Raw genomic sequence first — 19568 nt, forward strand, 5'->3', positions numbered from 1 at the left:
TTTACCGTTTACATAATAGAATAAAAACCATATCATGAATTTCATTGAATTTCAAAGTGTGAACGGATTTACATAAGTATCAGTACTATAAAAAGATGTCCGTTAATGAAAAAAAAAAAAAAAAAAAAAAATGGCGGAAGTGATAAATACTAGACAGAGAAAAAAAAAATGTTCCAATTAAATAGTGACGATTTGCGATGTGAGAAATGAAGGATGAGGTATAACTTATGTATTCTTATACAGCAAAATATTTGTTAAAACTTATGAAGTAAAAGATGCTGCATCAATCTGTTGAAAATACTTAGAACTTAGATCAAACGAAGTAACATATTCGATAATTTTGCTTGGGATATGATTGTCTTCTGTGAACGGCTACCCACCGGCATCCAAAAAATCTCTGGTTTTATTCACCACTCATTCCCTCACTATGATCTGAACTAAAATTGTGCCGAAAAAATTCTATCAACAAATTTTTGCAATTAACTCACGAATCACCAACAACGATAACAAAAATATATCTATTTAACTGTTTCACGTTTTAAAGTGGTGATGGTGGTGGTGGCAGGCTTCCCGTTCCACTTCTCTAATTAAATTTATTTTCGCTACTTAAGCACTTCAGAGTTTATTTGCAAATGGAATACCATGGTGTTCAAAGCAGAGAGAAATATCACATTGACTATTCGTGTATATATATTTGGCATATTGAGTTAATGAATCGAATATTTCTACAGATTTTTGTATTGGAATTATTTCGATAAAGTTTTAGTTTTGATTAGCATCACTGATACCTACCTGTAACGTCGGTGTACATTTCAATTTTAATTGGCACATCGTATTTCTCAAAAACTTTTCGAAACTTGAACCTTAAAAGTTTACTTTTAATTCGCTTAGAGCACAAATGACACTAAACTTTTGGATTTTTAAAAATGCCAGCGAAATGCAAAACAGGAATACGATGTCTCTGTGCTGTTGACTTCCACTTTCATGTCCTATGATTTATTTTGTAGGTGAACACAGAATTTTCATAAACAGTATAAATTATGCCAACAATAGAATGTAAGGAATACCAAATGTATTGGTAGACACATTTCATAGGTATACACAGCACAATGTATCCTTATATCACATACACGACAAGAAAGAGCAATTCATCTTAACATGCACTTTAACATTATGTTTTTCCCATATATTCTCGACACAGCATATGTTTTTGCTTTATCCCATTATGATGTAAATCTTTAAGCACTATCAACGTCAATGGTACTTCCATTTTTAACGCTTTATGAATACACTCAACGATTCATAATACATAATGTATTGGACCGAGAATATGTGGATGAGATAGTTGAAATTTTCAAGATAGGAAATGTTTTTTCAGGAGAATAATACCATATATATATAAATGTATCGTTATAGTAAATACAGTCAACAGAATATAGGTATATCGTAATTGTTATTGTGTGCAACGGAATATTTAGGTATAACATTCGTAATATCGTTAAACGATCGACAACTTTCTGCGTGCACGTTATAATAGGAACACAGGTGAAACAATATCGCACAATGAAGAAGGTAACATTTTGATGGAAATGTGTTTGTACTGATTAAATTAAGCTTTCACATACACGGTGTGATTGAACCAATTTTAAGTAATTTTATCAAATCCGATTTTTCTTCTGATTTTGGTTCTTAGACACCATAATCACCATCGAGCCATTTTTGAGAAAATTGACGAAAAATACCATCAATTACATCAATTGAAAATGAAATTTTATTAACATCGGCTTGATTCGCCAGTTTAAACCAGAGGAAAAAAAGACATTTCCGTCTAGAAATTACAGATGCATCGGCTTCGCAATCTAAAGTCGTTTAAGAGCACTGTGCTGAATCTACTACTTCTTTTGAGTTTATAGTTTTCAATTATTAGAAACAAAATCTTTTACTTCATTTACTGTAACATTTTGCAATTGAAAGGCAACGTTAGCCAGAGCTCAATGGCATTTCGTTCTTGTCGATAACAGATGTTTGAGTCGAAGCTACATTGTTAAAAATTATTTCCCTAGTCGCTTTTAGAAGAGAAAATACATTCGGTAATATCCTGAACACCGTTCTCATCCCTACTATAAAATAGAGCAAATCTTTCATAGTTCCTCAACGCATGCAAGCAAGCAGAAGCTTATATAGCAATACCAACATAATCGTGTACAATCAATCATTTTAACATGCCTCAATCTATTTTCCAAATTGTAAGCAAAATGGCTTTATCTTGAAACTGTTTATACATCCATAACATTCGCCTCTAAGAAAGATTGTGTTCTTGACTAAATCCATTTTTCTTTCCAAAATGAAGTGGAAGGTATATATTGGCAGTAATTTTTCGGTGGCTTTATATTGTTAGATATGCGGGTATGCTGCTGCTGCTCCGGCTATTAGTTCTCCCTTTGCCCTAAACTTGGCCATTTAGCTCAAACCATAAATTTTATTTTATTTTTTTTTCTTGTGTATCCAATACATGTCGACGATATGCGGAGAGCACCAGCCGAATTTTTAAACATAAAAACTTATTTCAATAAAAAATGAGCTCGGGTAAATCAGAATACACGGGAAGGCATTCTTCATATCCATCCGTCTTGGTAATACATGTTTTTCGTTTTAAATATGACTTCGTTGTCGTAATGTTGTTTGAGGTTATATTATGGCGTATGATGCAGAATATAAGCAAGTTTAGCGCAACAACAACAACAAAAAAATGAAAGGAACTTTCTGTTACCATTAGCGTACCTTGAGCCACAAGGGAAATTTACTTTAATGTTTTTGTTGTTACTAAAAATACTTAAATTATGGTATTTTCAGCATAAAAGGCATTATGCACACAAGATAAGAAATTTTTCGTGGTTTAGAGGGTTTGAGTAGTTATATAATTTTATGAATTTAGATTTGTTACAACATTTTAGAATTTTGTGGAAAATTATTGCCGTAAAGAAAATTCATTGAACGCTGTTTAGTCTGTTAGGAACTGCCAGTCAACTGGTATCGGCAACAATGCCATCACGAATGACCTACTTATCGAAGTAGAAGATTGTTCGTCACATAAAGAAGTACAAGATTTAATGGATGTAGCGATACGCTTGTCGCCGGTCGTAATTCATTAAATCAACAAAATTCATATCGTAAATATTTCCCCGTTCTTCGGACTCGAATCGGAAGCAGTTGAAATTCTAAAGGCCCCAATACACTGTTACACAACTCGGAGTATTAAAACGAAAGTGAGCCTCAATGTTCCCTTCAAATGTCTGCAAGATATTTAATTGTATTGAGTTGACTATGACGATGACAACAATATTTTTTGAAAGCAAAAGCGCTACACATGAAACATCTAGCGAACAAACGAGTGACCCATAAATTTGCTTTGCAGTTTTCAATTTAGGTTCAAAAGATACCACCAAGGAGGTTTAAACATACCTTTAGTCATGTACCTATCTGGTGAATCATAAGCGAAATGAAAGTAAACTTTTATTTGAGATTCGGTATATGCGATTTCTATGCTCTGTTTGCCAACAAATGAACCAGTGGAATAAATAGAAACATTCCTGGAGTAAATTGTCCCTTCTTTGGCAAGACGACAATAGTACATTACTGTCTTGCTATGACATTTATTGTTGAGGCGTGTGGGAAGGTTGCAGACAGTATCAGTACGGGACTTTGTTGTCTTGCGATCAGAAAATACGAAAAACCGGCTTTGAGGGAGACAGTAAAGATGCGTTTTCTGGCCGCAAGACAAAAAGTTTTTTTTTTCTTTAAATTATTGCTCGACTTGCTGTACTGTAATATCTGACATGTTCTGGTTTCAAACCCAATAGAGTGTGGCGAATGGTTTCAAACAGAAATTATTCGAAGGGCAAAGTATGCTTTTCTCCCTCAAGAAATGGCGTATGTCGTCAGCACCCCCAGCATGAAAACAAATGGAGAGGCTTTAAGTGATATATATCTTGATCGTAATTTGCATAAAAAATATTTCTTAATTTAAAGAAAAAATTTTTAATGAAGCGCTATCAACATTCATTTAACCATTTTTTGTTGTTTTTCAGATTAAATTAAAAGAAAAATTTATTCATTTTATCATACACTTTATCATTTCACCATAAAAAAACAGAAAAAAATAATAAAAACAACAGAAGAAAATTATCTAATCTAAATAAAAATTAAATTTGTATTCGCCATAAGGAAAATAACAAAAGAAATGAAGGAAAATCTTCCAGTTCCTTGCGTTTTGCATTTTTCTTACTTGTGTTAAACCATGAAAAATGTTCATTACCCCTAAGAGAACATGTTTGTACAATTTTCGTTATAAACTTAAGAATTATATTTCCTTTTCCTTCATGCAAATACTGTTGTGTACACCAAACACATATAGTTAAAGCCAAGACATATTTTTCTTTCCAGCTTCGCTCGTTTTATCTCGTCGAAAGAGGCATATTTTGATATTACGTAACACATTTACACACTTTATACTTTACGAAAAATGGCACGAACTTTTAGCGGTTTCCCGTTGTGTGTTGGTACAATATCCATTTCCGTTCCACGGTTCAAGGAAAAATTAATATAATTTCCATATTGTGTGCTCAGATAGATGATTTTCAGGTGTTCGTATGGTAATGATATTGTCATATAAATTATGTTCAAGAAGATGACTATTAGCTTTATTACATTAGCGGCAGTTCTTGAATTTTGAATTAATTTATTGACTTAAATGGAATTTGTAACGATTGTGTTGAAAAAATGGAAAGAGAAATTTTTACTAAGAATACAAATTCGAAAAATTCTAACCAAAGGTTTCATTAAATTTCCAAAATTCCATCTAAGTCTACCAACAGTCGTTACCTGTCGCTAAGACAAGACTTTTAAACGATCCCTTTAGAAACTCCACTGAAATCGACAGCTTCGACCAAAATAAATAATTCGACCAACGCAGGCTTGTGTTTTCCAATATAACCAAATGAATGTTAAAGCTGATGAAGTAGTAGATTTTCTATGAAAGATTAAACTTTCAACGTCAAGCGATTCAGAAATTCTTTTAATCTTTGGATCTGATATCTACAATTTCGACAGCTGCAAACTGTATGTTGAAGGTAATGAAGTAGTAGACTTTGTATAAAGAGAAACATTCCAAATCAAGCGATTCGGAATTTCATTTTTCTCTTTTAAAGGATGAAAGTGAGCGACAAACCATATTTATATTTCTATGTAGGAAAATTTAAGTGAATCGTGAAATATCAACGAAGAACTTTTTAATCTCTTTCGGTTATTTCTAATTTGAGATTTCACAGCAAAGCAACGTAGGTCAATTTATTTAACTTACGTAACTATGTGCACGGCAAAGCTCAATGCTGGTAAAAGCTCTTAGAACTTTATAAAGTATTGAGCACAGCTGTTTCAGCTTAACATGTCATCTCTATTTATCTGTTAGACTAGTCATCAGGATAAAGTGTTCTACAGTGAGTTTAACCGACTCCTATCGTATGTATAAACACTCTCTTGTACTACATAAAGTGGGTTGTGAGTAAGTATTGAATAGACATATGGAGACGACAAAGGTCAAAAGATTTGTGATACGATAAGCTTATTTACTACTTAGGTCACGATTCGTTCTTCTCTAAAGCACTGCATGGAGTTATTTTGTTACGTTCCCGTGTTTTTCTGAAAACGTAATTCCAATTTTAAAGTAGAATGTTGAGATTCAGATGAACAAAGCATTTATCGTTGAATTTCATCACAACTTGTGCTTGTATTGCAGACAAAAACTCTTCAAAAGATTCTTCAGATTATTATAATTATATTAATATTTTGAATGGATGTTAGACTGTATTCTGAAAGAGATACGTAAGGAAGATAATTATTTTTTTCCTCTTGAGCATTGATCCGAAATTCACATATAATTTAAGATTGCTTCAATGGTTCAGAGAGGCTAATTAAATTTGTTTGGATTTACTGTAAAATAAGATAAATATTTGTAAGAAATTTTTAAACAAAAAATCAATTTATGAAGAGCGCACTTGACAAAAAAATGAAACTCTGACTCATTAGAGAGTGCTTGACGATATACTTGATTGTAAAGACGTTATTTTATTATATCACGCTCATTTAAAGTCCTTAAATACTACGGAATTCATTAGTTCTCCTCTTGGAAAGCACGATCAAGTAATTATCAGGTAACAGTCATCAGAGGAGGGAAATTACTTTAATTTCCACCACAGCTCAATCTTCGAGTATTTCTTAAAGAAAAGTCCGTTAGAGAATGACTGAGTAATTCGAAGCATCAAATACCGTACTTCTACGAAGCTGCTCATATATCAACTCACTATGGTACTGTGTTACGTAATTTATGTCTCTATTAAAAGTCTTATTTTGACATAAAATTTCACAATATTTTCAATCATACGGCACTGTAACACACAAGACTCTCTGTCGTCAGATCCCAACTTTTAGTCGAGGGAATAAATTGTAAAACTAAATTCGTGAAATGTTCTTGAACGAAATCATTTTCGTTTCTTTTACTCACAACTTTAGTTGCGTTCAACTACGTTCACTCAATGAAAAAAAAAAATTAATAAAATATGAGGGTGTGTATGGAGTAATCCTGGTGCTACACCTCATCTGTAGTAACAGCAAGAAGAAAAAAAAAGTGTTGTTGGTAAATCGTTATGAACTTTAAGCGTTAAACTGGCATAATTTAAATATTGTATCAGTCAAACCATAACCATCTCTACACCAGTTAATTTCCCCAGTGGCTTCTTCTTCAATATGTTAATGCAAGACACAAAGTATAAAGATTTTCGAAGCTCTTTGCACGAACCCAAAAGCGAAGAAAATATTCGCATATGAATATCTCATGTATATTATTATGGATGAGAGACAGACACGACACACATAAAGAAAATTATATGTAAACCCACCAGTGGAAAACTGTGTGTATTTTAAATGTTGTTCAGGGTAAATATGGTATAAGGGGTTGTTTGGTTAGGATGGAGAAGAATATGACTATGACATATTCAGTTGTTTAAAAGTTGAAAATTCTGAGATTTGTATAATTATGTAAGTGTAAATGAACTATATAGAGAGGAGAAGCAGAATTTTCAAATGCTGTGAAAACTTTTTTAAGTTTTTTGTTGACTCGGAAGTATATCATGGCTGTGTTTGTGCTATTATATTTATTTATCAAAAATGAACGTGATTTTCGGTTGTTTTAATGCGAATGAGTATCAACGTTGGTAACGTATAAATTTACAAGTGCTGGAAATGTAACTGAGTGAATAAAATGGTGTAGAAAACGCTCGCATTTTCAGACTTTAATTAATTTTCCTTTTGATATTAACAATGAAACCGATCTCTTTGTTCTGAATTTACTTTAAATATGTGGAATAATACAATTTACTATTCTCCTTCCCACAAATATTATAAAACTTCTATGTCTATTATAATCAAATAACTAGATTTAGGTCAATGTAGTGCACCGAATGCGTGTTGCTATAAGTGTCAAGCGAAAACATAAAATTGTCGAGATCTTTTCGACAATTTCCGCATTGATTTTTACTTTAAAATTTACACCTATAAAAAAAATATTTGCGTATGGTAACTCTGCTGTTCATTTTACAACATAGCTGAACATTAGTTTTCAGCATATCTGTATATTCTACGTAATTGTTGAATGTTGAACGGAATGACAGTACTATGTACAGCTAAGATGTACTACTGCACTGTTAAGTTACCAAATGTACTTGTCGCGAATTTGTACAGCAGAGCAGTACATGATTTGTGACAGATCCAAAGTACTATTGAGATGTAAAATGTACAATATAGCTGAACGAATGACAGTTTGAATGTAAGTCGTGGTAGCTGAACGAATGACAGTTTGAATAATTCAAATTGAATGTAGGTCGTGGAAACTTCCATAATATCAAGACTAAAAACTGCATGACATTTCAACACAATTCTAGATTTATTCGTAATTCATAAATTCAGCAGTGAATAAATGAACTGGAATAATGAAAGATTTTTTTTAGTGTAATTGACGGTAAAAGCTGTCGTTGTAGATAACAGATTTTCTGATGCCTCTACTCGCATCTTTTATCCTTCCGGATATCAATTTAAAGCATTTCATATTCCTTATGCGATGGAATCTTTGATGAAATCACATCAAAAAAATTTATGACTAACTATTTTCAGGGTCGGTAAAATTTCTATTAAAGTACGCTAAATGTAGAAACCAGATTTTATGTAAATAAGACGGATTATGTGCAACTGACGTTTTATTAACGCACCGAGTTATACATAAATAACTATTTTCGTAAACAAATTATAGATTTGCAACGGTTTCGCCGAACAAAATGATCCAAGCACGAACCGACTATTATTCAAACGTAACCTCACTTAAGTTTCGTTAAATGTTTCGTTCATTCATTCATGTGTATGAAATTTTTTTAACGTGGCCAACGCACTGCTCCTAGCATGAACACTACTTTGACAAATATCCAATTTGGAGGCTTTTGTGATGACAGCTACCGCTTAAGATTGATTGTATTGTGTGTTTTAACTCATACAACGAAAACAAGTCATCTATCTTTATCTTTACGAAAGAAACGCAGTGCCTACTGTGACTTCATTAGCCTCCAAATATTTCTTATGTTCATGCTAGGAGCAGTGCGTTGGGATGGCATTTCTTGACGTGGATGACATTTCAATCGGCTATGAAGATGATCTATATATAAACATAACCTAAGTATTTTTTTGTGTTACTACTGACATTTTCATTCTTAGTAATATTGAGGTTATAGTCTTATGGGCGATAATAAATTATTTTAGTGGTACTTCTCGCTCAGTGATTTGTGTCCACCACTAAATACGTCGAAAATTAAGCCGACGAAAGTCCTGTTTTCTTGTTGATCAATAAAATAATTGTAAATGACGATAAATTCTATTTTGGATATCAACAACTTAATACAATCCGTTTTCTCAAGAGGTAAAAGGCTTTAAAAGTTGTTGTGAGGAATTCTTTTGAAAATCCACCTATCCAAATCGGACCCATTTCGTCTATGATTGATATATACATGGTTTTAAATGTTGCCCTAAGATCTCAAAGCAGGCTTCAGATAGTCTCTAGTCACTTTTGGTTGATAGTGGCTGACCTTAGAAGGTCGAAAAAGGATGTTTTTCGGACTCATTTTACGGCTGCTAAATGTGCGCTCGTTGGAAAGCTGAAGTCAAGTACTTTCAGGGCATGCCTAGTTTGGACTAAGTTCGGACAATCAGTTTCAATAAATGAAAACTACTAATTGAAAAAACACATTTTTCGAAAAAAAAACAAAGTTTCCATGGTTCTGGATAAATAGAGTAGGGTAATTTTTGTTAAGAATAGAAGCCACTCCATTGGTGGAATTTGTGTCATGTACAGGTACAAATTTAGGATTAATTTTAACGAAATATACTAAAAAAAATAAAAAAAATTCTAGTATTTCTCAATTATTTTCGATATTTTGACATTTTACATTACAGCACAGCAGTATAAGAATATGAGAACTTTTGAAGTTCAATTTCACAATACTGCTCAGCTGAACATTAATGTTCAGAAAAACAGTACTATGGAGACGTACGATATTATAAGATCTCTTTGACATATCGTTTACCAAACACAAGTTCTGAGTTGGCGCATGAGTAAGGTGGTGGACTAGAGTGTCGGAGGTTATGGGTTCTAGCCGCAGTTAGCGCCATTTTTTTTTTCAATTTAGTTAATTTAGTTAATATAATTTAACGTACTTAATAATATAACAATGAAAAATGGTGGATTTTGACTATATTTTCTGTACAATTTTTAATTTTGGATCAGGGAATCAACGTTCGCTTAACTGTACATTTATACAGCTGTGCTGTAAATATTACTGCTACGTTAACATAATGTACTTGTCGCGAATTTGTACAGTACATTCGTACAAAGACTACAGCTAAGCTGGACAAGATTTTTTTAGGTGTATGTATTATCCTATTCGAAGTACTAGATTTAGGTCAAGGTATGTTGTTCTAAGTGTTAAAATGAAAACATAAAATTTCTAGAAGTCTTTTCGACAATTGTCACATTGATTGTTATTTTAAAATCTATAATCTATCCTCAAGTACTAGATTTAGGTCAATATAGTGCACCAAATACGTGTTTCTCTAGGTATACGAGGTCTTTTCGACAATTGCCACATTGATTCGTACTTTAAAATCTATGATCTATCCTAGAAGTACTAGATTTAGGTCAGTATTATATTGACCTAAATCTAGTACTTCGATGATACGACCAAATGCGTGTTGCTAAGTGTTGAAATGAGAACATTATATTTCACGTGGTCTTTCTGACAATTGTCGCATTGAATTTTACTCTAAAATCTATAGAAGCATATCGCCTTAACAGGTAAGAGCTCCAATTTCTATAGGAACTACCAAATAAAGGATTGTTAATTTAAAGAAGGAACACAATCAGAGACATCATGTGGGTTCAATACAGTGTCTTCTGACACATCTGTATAAAATTGTAATTTTCAAAAATAGTTATCTCCGCAGCCAGACGACCTCCCTTGATGTGTTATAACGATAGTGTTGGTCAATTGTGGTGGAACCAGTAGTTCAGCTGGAAACTTGTTGAGTTTATTCTTTAAAAATTTCCAGTCAAACGTTAAAACTGGCAGAAAATGATCATTTCTGAATTAAAATTGAATAATCTCGAGCAATTAAGTGTTAGGAGTGTAAGAGCTAACGCTTCAATGTTCAGCATGGAAATTATTACAGTGTAATCTATTCACAGCAACGTCGCTCATATATAATAGTCATCTAAATTGTGCTTTTGTCCGACTTTAATTTAAGTTATTCGAACAATTATTTGTTGGTTTGTTTGTTTGTTGGCCAAAAAGGCGTTAGCTGTAACCTGCAGCATGAATAATGTTTTTCGTTTAATTTTTCCGAATGCTAATTAAGAAAAACTTTACACAGGAACACAGCAACAAAACCCGAAAAAAAATGATCAAAACAAAAGTGAAATTTATCCCATTAAAAGCTCATTGTTATCAATCCTCGTACACCATTTTTGTAAAAGTTTTCATTTTCCTAATTATTATCTTCGGAGCAGCACCTTATAATTATGCCAATTAAATTCAGTTGTGGGCGATTGTTTTTTTTATCTCATTCGAGTGCTATGTAAGATGTTATATTCGACCACTTTATTCTGGAAATAAAAAAAAACTCCTTGACGTTTGAAGCGATATAGTGAAAAGGGGGGAAAAATGAAAATTCGTAATATCCCTCAGAAACCATTTCTAACTGTAGACAGTGATATGAAAAGTTCAAATTTCGAGATAAAATTAAAAGTTTTCTGAACACAGCACAAAAAAGAAAACTTTTTGCCCACATTATTAACCGCATTTTCCAGTTTTTTATTATTCTGTTTTTTCTTTTTGCATTTTTTTTTTCTATCATTCCGTTCTTCGTTTCTTTTCTTTTTTTTATTTCGCTCTTTGGTTCTTATTTGGCTCTGCTATTGTACAAAATGAGGCAATGTCGACATTCAATGGTACTACTTGTTGATGAGAGTGTGTATATACTGAAGGATATCGTATGAATGAAACTCTCGTCCTGATGTACGGTAATTCTTTTCTTTTTTCGTGTTTTTCCACCTTTTATGACTTCGCAGTTTCCTGTCAGCAAAGCGGATATGGATGCAGAGTGAAATGTGAGTGTATGCCATGATTTATGAGTACTTTGTTGTCTGTGCGGATAATTTAACTTCATTTAATGAACATGAGCTTCAATTAGACTTACAGTCGCTTTCACGTCACGAATGATGCTTGTTGTATATGCGATATTGCATGGGGTGTACGGAAGAAAATCAATTCTTCATACGGCAGACGATAATTTGTTTTTGAGTTTGTACTTGGTTTCGTTTATCAAATAGCAACAGTATCGTATTTATGGTATGTACAACATGTATAGCATGTATAGCAACAACTAGCAAATGGTATGCTGTTATACAAACAATACGTACTCAACGGTCTCTAAAAATTGTCACAAACTTTTCCAATCACCACTTTGGTAACATAATTTCCTAGTATTTATTATGGATAATAAATAAAATGTTGGAATCACATCTCCTAAAAAGCATTTTATAGTTCGAATGAAAGGGGAAAAAGAAAGAAAAATCGTGTCCGAAATAAAAGCAATCATCAAAAGAACTTAAAAAGGACTTTGGGTGTACAAACATATTCGAAAACTTGTGATAGCAGTTAGAACTTTTAATCCGAACATTTTGTCTCTCCGGGGAAAATGAACTGACTGATGTTAGTCCCATTGTCTATACACTTTTTCATGGAAGATAATAGGATTCCGACACAATTGTGACAGTTGAAACTATTTGCAAAAGTCATAATTTTTTGAATATGGCTCATACAATCGTCTCTTTATGATTCTTTTGAAAGGTCAGTTCAGTTTATATTAAGCTTGGGAACGAATAAAAAGCGTATTTTGGAGGGGATAAAGTTAACAAGTGATAGTAACAGAAGCGATTGTGTGATTGTAAATCGATATTAAAACTTTGCTTTTTATGAAATATGAACATATGGACCAGTTATACTGTAACTCATGGGATATGATGAAGACATTATAGTCGGGAGGGTGGGATGTAATTTGTTCACTGATAGAAGGTGTCGTAAGGATGAGTGCATTACTTACCAATGGGAAAAGTGATGGAAATGTGTGACATTTAGAGAGCCCAGGCGAAGCTGTAAAATAACTTACGAAATTGTTTGGAACTTTTACTATGTCTTGTGTGGTTAACGATGTAATATCATCTACTTTTACATAAAAATCGATTTCCAGGCAGGAAAATCGAGCTACTCAAGAAGAATTAGCGAAAAAAAAACTTGAAATTCTGCGTTAGTTCGTCTTCGGCTGATACTCTTGCCTTCGTGACATATTTTCACGAGTCGACATCTTAGAATAAATTGTTCCTTGAGAACACTTTGCCTGATGTCATATAAAATTTCGTATCCATTTAACGAGATATTGACTAGCGCAGAGTAGCACAAGACTAGCGTAGACCAACCTTGATCTCAACTACCTTTTAGCTATAAGGCAGCTCTGGAACAACGGGCACGAAAGGTGAAAGTGCGAAACAATTTGGCTCACTGGGGAGCAAACGGTGACGTTCTGAGAACTGCAGCTTTCTCATTGGTGTACTCAGCCGCAGAGCATGCATCGCCAGTATGGTACAAGAGCTGTCACACAAACAAAATTGTCGGTCTACCAAACTTGCCATACGACTGATAACTGGTTCAAATAGCTCAACACCTGTCCCGTGGCTTTATGTGCTGTCAAACATGCAGCCACCACACATCAGGCGAAATTTGGCTGCTCATAAGTTATGGAAGAAATGCATGGACGTATCCAGACCATATGACCAATTAAATCTGACCTGAACACCCTCCTCGGATGCACCTTATATCACGATCACCGTTTTGTAGCGACACCGAATTACGAATTTCAGACTTTGATGAAAATGAACAGTGGCAGAAGTAGTGGAACGACTGTTCTACTTAAAGTATGGTACTTTCACAAATAAGTTCCTCATCCAGAGCCCACATCAAAAACTAGATGGCTTTAATCTACAGCGAAGAGAGTGGAAAATGTTAAATCGGTACCGTTCGGGTCACGGCTGCTCGGCTGATCTAATGTATAAATGGGGATTTTGGAATTCCCCGTATTGCGACTGCGGTCATGTCATTATCCAGACAATGGAGCATATTCTAAACAAATGCTCTATTCGTCAATTCAGCGGCGGACTCCAAAGTCTTAATGAAGCAACGAGTGAAGCAATAAATTGGTTAAGTGGATTAGACATTGACGTTTCAAAACATTGTTTTTAGAGTAGTGATTGCAGCCGTGACTGCCGTGAGACCCACGATATATTTTCACCAGAGATGTGTAGAAATTCTAACTGTATACGGCAAGGGTGTAAGTGGATGTACTGAATCATTGCTTCACATTCGTTGAAAAATACAAATTCATGTCAAGGATATTAAGTAATTTGGAAATCAATGACCGCGACTAACTCAATCAGTCTTTCATATGTCAAACCAATTATTTCTTCATCAGACCCAGACCCAATAAAATTTCAATCAAAAATATTTTACGGCAACATAACGATGCAAAGAAAAACGTTCTTAGAGCTATAGCCAAAAAAATTCGGTGTTCTTATGTTATGTGCATTACATTGGATAAACCAACTAATTCAAATATTTCTTTTTCACAATGTCTGTGCTGTGAAATGAAGAATGCAAAAAAATTGTATTATCGCAAAGTTTATGATATTAGAATCTCGAGAAGACTCATAATTCACTTTTCTACTTCTTATTTTTTGTCTGCGATGATTAAATTCGAAAACTTTTATTCGCAAGTACCTATTTTAGCTTGACTTTGTGACCTTGAGTAGTCAGCTTATTATTCGAAAAATTTAAATAAAAATTGTGAAATCCTGAGAATTGCTTGCCGCATTCGTTTTTTTATAAATAAATGACTAAGTACAGGTGACGTCAGTAAAATTAAGACATGATTTTGCTTCAACTGTCTTTCAGGTGGTCCACTCATACTAACAAAAGTTCTACAAAACCGTATAAAGACGTGCAAGCAGGTTTGTTGGTATGAGTTCACCAGCTGAAAAACAGCTGAAGCAAATTCATGTCTAAATTTCACTGACCTATACTGTAGCTGAATAATTGTTTCTGTTTAACCACACAGAGATTGAACCTTTCACAGACGACTAGCGTGTCACCAGTATAATTTTTGAATCTTTTATGTCCTTTGATCATAAATATTGATGCAAAATCTTTTCCTTCATCAGATTTGAAATTTCCATCAGCCAGTGTTTATTCCTTCTATTTGTCGCTCCTTTCGTCGTTAACCGTTGAATTAATTGCTTGCAAAAGGTTAATGTAATTTACTGTAACTTATACAGTTTTTAGTCCGACCCAATTATTGAACATATTAAAAAAAAAAAACAGAAAATATTAAATGTAAAAATGCTGTCCCTCGATATACACGATCTGCATACCAAATTAACCGAAATATTTTCTATTTCATATACATTCATCGTGGGACTAAAGTTTCCATCCGTGCTATATATAAGTTACTTTCGGCTGCGTGTATTCGTCCCAATAAACATAAAAATAACCGCCTTCTCATCCCGCTTTGTGCTGGTGTCGCCTGGGTGCGAAAGGAAAGTTATATTCATTTTCCTTAATAAATTTGTACATATTCTATGGGCTAATTTCCGTCTTATTGATATGCTTTCAATTTTACTTTCGCTCTCTGTGAATACTGATGAGGATGAAGGATTATATAATAAAAATGTATAAAAAGAAATGAAGATTGAATGTGAAAACACATTTTATTTTTCTTACTGAGTCGACGACTGTAGTAACACCCAGCCAAAAAAAAAGAAGAAAAAAAGACATGCTGAAACTGAGCGATGATGGTGAAGAGTGGGTGTCGCGTGAAATTAAATTTGAAAAAAATTGTTGGGGATTGTAGAGAGAAAACGAACCGAATATAAAATGTGCGTAAAATGTGGAGAAAAAACGAAGTGAAAATTAAATAATTAAAAAAAAAAATTGTTCTTCCATCTTGCACTCATTGGTACTCATTTTCTTTTCGAATTAAACGTTCCGTTTGATTACGTAATGACTGCCAAACCAACCGTATTACAATCACGAACTCAAATCGCAGTTTTATGATCTGAAATCGCGATTTTTTTTGGAATATATATCCTTTTATCGGAAAAATATACTACTCCCCACCAAACCCCCAGTTCGTTTATTCAATCCATTCCATATCCATGCCATGCCATATACATTACACAAACGAATGCACATGGCGCACCTTCAAAACAAGAAAAATATGTCTCCCCCGCGAGCTAACATCTAGTGCTGCCATTCTAAACAACCTATAATATTATATAAAAATATACAAAATTTGCATATATACAACTTGAAAATCAAATGTTATAGAAAATATTCAATTTAGAAAAGAGGAAAATGCTAAAAAAGACGATGACTTGTTTTGCAGAATGTTTATGTGCCATACAGCCAGCACACATCTAGCTGTGTATGGTAAAGGAATCTGAACTATATACGTGTACTATTGGTAGATGTATAGTATAACCGTATCTCTATCTATCTATAGATATGCAGCAATACAGTCAAATTGAAATGATCTTATGTACGCCGAGAATGGGTGTAGGTTTGAGCGTGTACACCATCATATAAGAAAATTTGACAATAAATTCATTCACGGATCATTACGGAATTTTGCTTCGTCTATCGAGAAACACAATTTATACGTCTTGTTATTTTGAATCACATGTAAAACGAACGCATTTGAGTGCACTGTAGCAAGATAAGTTAAAGTTATTGAAATCTTCTTTAGATGAAATGTAAGTGAATGTAAATTTTTGTCGTCGTCGGTTTTACGAATTGAATTTTGTCGGGGTAAAGAATACCTTTCGATTTATATATATTTTGACATTCTAATTTTGTGTATTGAGTTTTATTTTTACGCTAAACAAGATGCACTTGATTTCGGGGAAAATTTTATTACGAAGTCTTTGAAGTTGGTTTTCCTTTTAAGCACATTAATCAAATATGTTCTTCTTGGTTGAGTCTTTGGAAGCAGAAGCGCAAGAGGCAAGTCGTAATAGATTCAATTCAATGCAATACTGAAAACAATACATAAACGTTAAACGGAGATACGAGTAATAATTGTTCTATGGATCGATTTTCGTTAGTTAACGCTAATCATAGTTGGTCATTGGAAAGCAGAGAACTTTAATGAATTCGATTACCTTTAACCTTTCAAAAGCTATTTGCTGTAAGATCAACAAATCTACTACTTCTGTCGCCGTATGTTTGATACAAAATCATCTACTTTATTTGTTGAAACATACATTTTACTATATAAGACCACGTTAGCCAGAGTTCATCGTACATTTTTGCCGTTTCTGTCGTTAACAGATGATGAATATTTCTATTTATTCAAAATGGATTCAGTATTTGTCTAAAATTTAAATAAAATGTTGACAAAGTATTGTTTCTATGACTTCTGCCCCCTATACCCTCGTCACATTTCTAAGTGGAGGAACGCGTAATTGTCCTACGGATCGATTTTGGTTAGTGAACGCTAACCCTGGTCTTTGAAACCAGATATAATGAAAAGCAGAAAAATATGTTCATCGACTTTAATGAATTCGATTTCCTTTAACATTTCAAGAAGCTATTTGCAGTAAAATCAACAAATCTACTACTTCTGTCGCAGTATGTTTGATACAAAATCATCTACTTTATTTGTTGAAACATACATTTTACTATATAAGACCACGTTAGCCAGAGTCTATCGTTCATTTTTGACGTTGCTGTCATTAACAGATGATGAATATTTCTATTTATTCAAAATGCATTCCGAAAAATTGCAGAAAAGTATATTCATTGACTTAAATGAAATCGATTTCCTTTAACATTTCAAGAAACGGCAAGCTATTTGCCGTAAAATCAACAAATCTACTACTTGTGTTGTTAAAAATATCGCCGAACGTTTGATGCAAAATCATCTACTTCATTTGTTGAAACATACATTTTACCATATAAAACCAGAGTTCATCGTTCAATAGAATCAATAGAATTTCTAGTTATTTAAGTTGTAGAATACCCTCGTTACATTTCTATGACCTCAATTCTCGATTTAGCAACATAAGAATTTCTCTCGTATATCACATCTGATCTATCTAATGTCCCAGGAGATATGCAAAAAATAAAGTACCCGCTGAGCTACAATCTCCGTTGTCAGTATTTTATTGTTGGGTTTGGTCGGTTCGGCTGCCGAAACGGTTTCATTTTAACAACTTCATCAAAAGTTTTCCCAAAATTACTTGTTGGCTACAGCCTCAATCAAATATTGAACAATTTTGGTACATGCATTAATAATTGATTAAAGTAACCCTTCTACAACATGGAAATGTACACAATATTTATCCCACATGTTCCGTCGTGCGTGAAACACCTCTCATATAACATCGTGGTACATCTCCGCCGCAAACACCTAATAACATCCTCATGTGTAATCTCTTCTCTCTAGATTCTTGTTGTTCCCATTCACCCGTACATAATATTACAGCCAACTCTTCCGTTATAAGTACACAAACAAATTTTATGCACAACAACGAATATTAGTTTAGGAAGGATCACATTCTTGGAATAATCTGCTAAGAAAACATAATCCTTGTTTTCGTTTTCATATAATCAATCAGGTAAAAAGCAAATTTGATTCCAGATTTTGCTAGAGTAAGCACCGATACTGGTGATGTGTTTTCACCACATACACTGGGATTAATCCCTGCCGAGCAAAATTGATATTCGTACATGCATTTGAACAACCATGTTTGTTTCGATGTGTGTTCATTGGTTACTTTGAGGGTTATGCTTTGCAGTAAATATTCAAATGGATAGCAACAAGATCTTTGAACGAGATATGATTGCCTACGTACGGATCTAATTAATTAACAAAGAAAACGGTGACCCGATTGAGGATATTATTATCGGAGTTAGTTATATATAAAAATAACGACTGAAATGTTTCTGTATCTACCGTCTACTCCTACACACTGAATTAAATATAATAACTCCACTCCAGAAAAATATAAGACTTGGAAGAAGAAAAACATGCAAATTTTCAATTGAACATTCGACTGTTCATTGTTCAACTTTAAGAAAAGAGGAAACTTTCCCTAGCACACACGCCATACAAAGAAAAATTAAGACTATTTTCAACTCTCCCGGAATACAATTGCAATGATTCCTTGATTGTATGACAAAAATAGCTTTAAGTAGCTTACTGCCATACAATTCTGAACAGCTTTTTCTCTTCACTATGCCATACAAAAAGCCAACACAAAAGAACAAAATTGCTCATTTTTCAGCTTTTGAATAATTTTTGAAGAAAAAAATGTACATAATGAAGACTGATGTGTAGCTAGTACGGATGGAGTAATAGAAGACTGTGTGTACTGTGAACATTCCTTTTTATTATTTAAAAACACTTTAACTTTTCCATTGCTTGCAAGTTAAAAGAATTAAAGCTCGGCACTTTCTATGCTTTCTATTTGTTTATCTAACAAAGGCAGAATTAAGCTAATGCAAAACTTTTATTCGTTATGTTATGAACGGCAAATACGGACACACGTTGAATGAATGAAAGTTATTTTTCAGATTTCTTTTTCTCCGTTTCAATAAAAACTTTCAGACAAATTGAAAAAACAAAATTTTTCATGTCACAAACATCAAATTCACTATAATGCACTATACACAGCACTATGTAATGTAACTCTACCAAAAACTAAAAAAATAATCTTCTTACGGGTCGTGCATTTACGTTTTCGTTTAAAACTTTATCAGTCGATCTGTTTTCTGTTGTTTAAGAAGTCTTCGTTGCTTTAAAACATA

This window comes from Bradysia coprophila, chromosome IV (genome assembly GCF_014529535.1).
Source record: "Bradysia coprophila strain Holo2 chromosome IV, BU_Bcop_v1, whole genome shotgun sequence".
Lineage (NCBI taxonomy): Eukaryota > Metazoa > Arthropoda > Insecta > Diptera > Sciaridae > Bradysia > Bradysia coprophila.